This window comes from Martes martes (genome assembly GCF_963455335.1).
Source record: "Martes martes genome assembly, chromosome: 9".
Taxonomy (NCBI): domain Eukaryota; kingdom Metazoa; phylum Chordata; class Mammalia; order Carnivora; family Mustelidae; genus Martes; species Martes martes.
The window spans coordinates 15,196,259-15,203,557 of NC_137896.1; the positions used below are offsets into that span (position 1 = coordinate 15,196,259).

Genomic DNA, 7,299 nt, shown 5'->3' on the forward strand with positions numbered 1-7,299 from the left:
TAATGTGCCCTGTTTCTGGTATCAATACCCTGAGTTTCCCAAACAAAAATACCTCTTCCTTAACCAAACACCCATCTGTATCCAGTGTCCTCCCCTCGAGCCACTCTTGTTCTCTGTGTAGCTAGTATGGGCACATTTATTTGAAAGTCTGTTCCCAGGTATTTATTTTTCATGTTGTTATTCCCATGTCTCCTACAGTTACATTTTGTGACTATTACTATTACTATTCTACAAAGCTATTGCTTTTTGTCTACGTTCTACTTGCTTGTTTACTTAACCTTATTATACCTAATTATTTTTAACTTAATTCTCTTGAATCTTCTCAGCAGATCATAGGTAGACAATATACTGTCCACACAGTGATTAAGAGTAAAAGCTCTGGGCTCAGGAGGCAGACCTGGATTCAAATCCTATATGGTCTGGAGTAAGCATTTTTTTTTTTTTAAGATTTCATTTATTTATTTAATTGACAGAGAGACAGCAAGAGAGGGAACACAAGCAGGGGGAGTGGGAGAGGGAGAAGCAGGGAGCCCGATGCGGGGCTCAATCCTCCTGGGCTCCTGACCTGAGCCAAAGGCAGACGCTTAATGACTGAGCCACCCAGACGCCCCCGGAGTAAGCATTTTACACCTCAATTTTCTCACCCATAGACTGGGAATCCTATTAGAGGTTATCTCACAGGATTGTTGTCAAGATCATATTATTAAAGGAGACAAGTACATGAAAAGCGCTTAACGCATATTAGTTCAGTAAGTGTCTAATATCTGACGATAATGAAAATGTAACTTTCCCTCCACACTTACTTACACCTTTTATTTATTTTTTGTTGCTGGATTACACTGATGCACTCCTTGTCGGCAACTGCCTTGTTTCTGGAGAAGCCGTCAGGCTCCTCGTGAAGGATCTGGGCTGTGGACATCACCCACTCTTTCCTCCTCAGGAAAGGACTGCCATCGATTTGCCCATTTCATCTGGATTTTCTCAGCCTTTCCTCTCACTATTGGCTCTTTGCCATCAGCCTTTAAATCTGCTCACGTCTCTCTCGTGCTTAAAAGACTCCACCTTATTCCAGTGGCTCTCCAGCCTTCTCCCTCTCCCTTCACAGTCAAACTCCTGCGAGCTGCCTACACTTTGTCTTTACTTTCTCACATCCCACTCTCTCCTCATCCCACTGATATATTACACTGAACCTTTGGGAGCTGCCGATATTCTAGATTCCACCCCCACCATTTCACCAAATCTGCTCAATTAGGTCCCCAGTGACCTCCATATTCATTTACCCGAAAGACACATTTTAATGTTTAACTTCTTTTACTTGAAACCTAAGCAGCATCCAGCAAAATTAACCTCTTGCTTCAGCTTTCCTCACTGCATTCTCCTAGTTTTCCTTCTACTCTTCTGGTCATTCCTTCTGAGTATAATCTAAGTGAATTCTTCTTCCAAGAGTGTGCAACACAGTGGCCTTGAATAATCTAGGCCTTTCTTTTTTTCTTCTTCTTTTCTCTTTTTTAAAATCTCTTCCAATATTAAGTTCCAGCTGTACCAGATTCATATCTGTACCCCATGAACATACCTTGGAACGTGTTTGGAATGCACGCCAGGAGAGGCAAGGATCTGAGTCCTTACTGCTCCCACAATGCCTGGCACATAGCAGACGCTCAGTAAATAAATAAATATTTTAAGAAATATTTTTTTGAATCGCCTTAAATGAATGGCTGCAGTGTGAAAAACAGATTGGAGGAATGAAGACCACGAGAGAACAACAACAAAAAACCCCTGGAACCCTGATCTTTGGAAACCATACCTCTGATCAAACACATGCAATATACACGCACTGCCTGCCTAAAATCCTATGATGACTCCCCAATGCCCCCAAGCTAAAATCCAAACTCTTCAAAACTTAAAAGGAGATACAAGGAAAGTCTTTCAGAAGGGGCACCTACTTCTCTCTGAAACATAGTCTAGCCAGACCACTTCAGCTTCTTGGAATCAGTCTCTACCCAGCCTATGAAATCCTTGCAGAGGCCCAATAAGCCTGCACTCTATCCCTTGGGCTTTGCACATAAGGCTCTCTCTGCCTAGAACACTGTGCATTTCACCAGCCTCACCTGGCCAATACACCACCAGCCTTCATGTCTCATTTTGAGAAGTCATCTTTTTGGAAGAGTCTCCCTTTGACCACCCTCCCTAGCTTCAGTCCCTGAAATCTAGGTAAAATGCCTTCTCTAAGCGTTCAGTCCCCTGTATGTCCACAACCATGGCTCAAATCGCAATGAATTCTTATTTCTACTGTGAAACTGTGGAGCTTCCTGAGGACAAGATGTCTCACTCACTTTACCCCTGGCGATCACCCCAGGCCCTGCCATACAATACATGCTCAATGATGGACTTCCTTGTAGTAGTAGTCATGATAAAAGCTCCAAGATACGGAGGACTTACCTGCAAGGGTTTTAAATATAATTTGCCTTATAAGACAACCATTATCATGCCCATTTAGCAGATGGGAAAACTGATGCACAATGAAGTCAATCCTCTCTGGTCCCAGGAGAGTCGCACGGACACACATTTTCTGCGGTTTTGAGTTATTCCCCGAGCCCCTAACAAGGTGGGGGGGGGGGGCTTTCCTTTTTTTTTTTTTTTTTTTAAAGAAACTTTCAGGTAAAGCCATGCAATGGGCCCAAAATAAGCAAACAGCCTAAAGCGCACACCAAGCCAGCGCCAAGAGGGGTTAAAGAGCAGGAGGGGGCGCCGCCCGGGCGCGGCGGAGGGGATAAAGCTCTGGCCGCAGCCTCCCTCCCGGGGGTTCCCCACGCCCCAGCCCCGGCCTGCGGCGACGAGTCGACGCCGGGGCGGCGCGTTTGGGTCGCGACTGCCCGCTCGGCCCTGCTCACCTGCAGTTCCACCGCCTCGCCGAGCCCGGGCCGCCGGCCCGCAGCGCCTCCCCCGGGCTGCTTGGCGCCCGCAGCGCGCAGCGGAGCGCGTTGCCTTGGCGACCGGAGCTGCCGAACTCCCGCGGCGGGCGCTACGGCGGCTCGGAAGGGACCGGGAGGGTTCGCGTCCCGTTCCGCCGCCTCCGAGCGGCGGCAGAAGGGAAAAGGAGGGGGAAGTTGGGGTCCTGAGCCGCGAGGGACGAAGGTGGGGTTTGGCAGCCTGGATCTTGGCCCCGGGAGAAGGGGAAAGGAAAGGAATGCTGAGGGAAACCGGGACAGTAGGGCGGGAGAGGGGTGGGGACTTGTACCTCGGAGCCTGCCTTTGCCTCTGTTTCTCTCTCTGTAACCAGATACGGAACCGTTCGAGAAGAGAACAGGGGCATAGGCAGAAGCTTGTTAGCCTGGGACTATTTAAAGTCGAGAAAACTGATGTGGGAGGAGTGACAGATGCATTTCCCTTTCATCTCAGACGGGGTCGTGTGGCAAAGAATGAATAAACTTGTTTCTTGGGGCTCAAGGTGAGAATTAGATCATCAGATCTCATTTCAATGTGGCAAGTTTACTTTAGCTCCTGACCAGCAATTATACCTCTTGAAATAATCCTGCAGATATACTGGAAGGTGAGCACAAAGGATATCCATTGCTCCCATAAAATGAAGTCATTCATTCACAGCAGGAATTAAGAGAGACGGAACGAAGTAGGTACAGATGTGGCTATAGTTTCGATAAAGACTCATCTTGAAGCTAAGCTTACATGAGTTGTCTGACTAGTCTTGTCTTTGCTTCTACTCTTACTTCCAACCTTACCCAACCCTGCCCCCAGTCTGTTTTCCACCTTGCAGCCAAAATGTCCTTTTTAAAATATGGGCATGATCATGTCCTTCCCCTGCTCAAAACCTTTCAACACTTATCCCTGTGTCACATTCAGAATAAAATCCAGAGTAGTAACCACGTTCAGCTTCATCTGTCATCATTCTCCCTCTTGTTCATGCTCCAGCCACACACTGGCCTTGTTTTTAGGTAAAGTACGTGTTTACACACACACACACACACACTACACAGGCCCAAAATGGTGTCATTTAGAATTCCCAAATGGTGCTCAATACGTAATCTAATTGCAGTTTCAACCTCCCCCAGAGATAGAGTCTTAACCAGTCAGCCAGGAATTTTTCAATCCTCACGGTAGGGTCTGCCACCTGCGCCCTCTCCATCCCCCAAAGAAGGACAAGGTAATGTGCATAAGACAACAGGCTTTTTCCCTTAGAAAGTGGCCTTGCCTAGAACAATCCTTTTCTTTTCCTAATGACATTCTCCCTCTCACTCTCCTTCCATAAAAGTTTCCATGTTGTTTAACTCCTTGGGAGTGCCTCTCTACTTGCTAGATGGGTGCTCCTGGATTGATGAATCTCTTAATAAAGCCAATTAGATCTTCATATGTACTTTGGTTGAATTTTGTTACTTAACACGTGCTTCTGCTTCATGGCTTTTCCTCTTGCTGTTCCGTGTTAGGACCACTCTTCCTCCAGATAATGCTGCAGCTCGCGTTCCCATTTCTTTAGTATCCCTGTTCAAGTATCAGGTCTTCAAACACACCTGCCCTGACTACTCTGTTTAAGCTGCCCCCCCCCAACTCTGTGTTCTCCTCGCCTCTTTTCCCATTTTTCTTCACAGCTCTTGTCAGTATCTGACATTTTGTATTTGTTTATTACTTGTCTCTTCTCATTACACTGGAAGCTCTTCTAAGGGCAGGCATTTTGTTTTGTTCCCTGCTGCTTTCTCATCACTGGGAACTGCCTGGCACGTAGTAAGAGCATGATAAATATTTATTGAATAAATGAAAAAAGTTAAGTGAAAAAAAGCAATCATGCACCACTATGTGGTTAGAATGCTACCACATGTAAAAAGGGAATGACATAATACATACAAGACTGGCATAGGCATATATGAACTTTGGAAAGAGATCTGGGAGATGAGAGGATAAGATAAAACATTTTCACTGTATGTTCTTTTGTGCAGTAGTTCTAAAATCCAAGTACATGTATTATCTTTTCAAACAATATATATGAATGTAACAAATCAGAATACGCCACTTTAGCATTAAGATTATTTTGAGCTAAAAGCATTTGCGAAGTAGACACAGGAAAGTTCTCGCCCTCACTCCTATAAATTCCTATATACGAAGGTGTAGCTCCGGTGCTCTTCACCAGGAAAAGCAGAATTTAATCACAGGAGATAACCAACTGTCGACTTTTATCAGTGAGAGGAATCTACATAACAATCCAGAGTAGTACTAAAACAATCCTTATCTTCTATTAGTTTCTTGGGTGTATTTACCTTCCTACAATCCGCTTCCCTAACACCCTAAACTCGTTTTCATTGTCTTATCACTTCTCTACAAATTTAAAATTTATCATCCTTTGTCAGGATAAAAGCCTCCAGGCCTACTCAGCCCCATCTCTGAAGCTAGAGGGTAGAGGAAAAATTTTCCCCTTAGAGGGAAAAAACCTAATTTTGACAATCAACATGCAAAGATAGGAGGGGCTGCCTTGGTTGACAGTGAGCTTCACACCCTAGAGGAAATGCAGTTCCTGCATGACAGGGGAAGTTGGAGGTGATCCACTTTCCCCACTTTCGTCACCTAGAGGAGGAACACTCAGCAACTTAGGGTCAGAAACACCGAGAGATGGACAGGGTCCCACTGACAGAATGGTGCAGACCAGAAAATGAAATTTTTCTTTTTTTTTTTTTAAAGATTTTATTTATTTATTTGACACACACAGATCACAAGTAGGCAGAGAGGCAGGCAGAGAGGGGGAAGGGTAGCAGGCTCCCTGCCGAGCAGAGCGACGGATGCATGGCTTGATCCCAGGACCCTGGGATCATGACCTGAGCCGAAAGCAGAGGCTTTAACCCACTGAGCCACCCAGGCACCTCCAGAAAATGAAACTTCTGCTGCCAGCTAGACCTAATATTCCTCACTGAACGTAAACAGTGCTCACAGAATATAAACAAGTATCAGGCAAGGCCAGTATGTTGGAACAAGGCAAGGACAAGGCCACTGTGGAACCACAAATAATGACAACATCCTCCTCTTCTAACATGAGAGTGTCCTGCTTCCTTCTCAATCTTAACTCTGGCCTCACTTCAATCCTCCCAGCTCCTGGGTAAAACAGTAAGATCCCTACCCATTGAATTGCTCCTGCTTTTTGACTGTATCCAATTCAAAACTGTTCCCCTCTTGCTTAAACCCTCCTTACAGACACCCGACACAAACCCAAATCCTACAATAAGCTCTTCCCAATTCCCTTTTAGGAAGATACCTCATGTATCCTCTAACGTGAATTCTCCCTTGCTCTTGCGAACAAGCTAAATAAATCTGATTCTTTTTTGCATACAGGTATGTTCCTGATGGGATTTGATCGTGGACTCTATCAGTCTTAGGTTTCTTCAGCCCAGTCCAGCAGTATCCAAACAGGAAGACGTAAGGATTTTAAGGGTTAATGTTATGCCTGAGATTTCGCGTCTGAGAGACCACCAAGGAGCCAAGCACCGAGGCAATCACACGAGGGTTTATTTGACAGGCTTAAGCTTGGGCCCAAGTATAACCGGCACAGCGGAGTAGGGACTTGGACCCCGAACCAGATTACAGTCAGAGTTTTTAAAGGCAGAGTAGAGGTGGATTCGGTGGTGGGTGAGGACAAAGGGGATTATGGATGATGTAAGTCTCCAAGGATTTTTGGAAGCAAGGTCTCCAGGACCTTGAGGGGCTAGCTATTGTTGGGAGAAAGGTTATTTATTACCAGTAGTGAAAATCTTCTTGTGAGACCCTTTAAATATGTATCAGTGAGCCATATGCTTGGGAATGATTGCTGACACTATCTTGGAGGTTTAGAGATAAAGTTTCCTAAAGTAGACTTACCGGATCCTGGTCGGACCTGTCGGAGTAGAGGGTCGGTCAGGCTAAGATTGTCCGTAGCAAAACCTCAAGGTGAGGGCAGTTGAGTCCCCAGGGGAGAGCCACTCTGTCTGTTTCAAGGGCTTGTCAGTAGGTAAGGAATTTTAATGATTTTCTTCTGCCTCTGTTTTCCACATCAGCTAAACTTGAGGTGGGATGGCCTTAATTTTCTTGGCCTCCACAGTTACCTGGAAGGGTTACTTTCTGTAACTGCAAAGCAGCCTGACTTGAGCAGGTATTGGTGGTAGGGTTTGGGGGAGGGGGTAGTGAGGTGAAGGGCTCAGGGGGGAATTAGGAAAGCTTGACTAATTCTCCTTCCTCTGCCAACAGCCTTTTCTGTGGCCTGGGGTGAACCATTGCACTTTGAGCCTTTTCCATTTCTGTAAAAAAACAGATTCAAATATATTACTAAGG

The 7,299-nt window shown here is 45.6% G+C and overlaps 1 protein-coding gene across 1 annotated transcript in view; it reads right to left on the minus strand.

Annotated features, from left to right (window-relative positions):
- Positions 1–2,955, minus strand: part of PKIG (cAMP-dependent protein kinase inhibitor gamma) — a 96,246-nt gene extending 93,291 nt beyond the window's left edge. The window contains exon 1 of the mRNA XM_080813908.1: positions 2,892–2,955. The gene's annotated coding sequence lies outside the window, so the exon portion shown is untranslated. The remainder of the gene's footprint in view (positions 1–2,891) is intronic.
- Between the last annotated feature and the right edge of the window lie 4,344 nt (positions 2,956–7,299).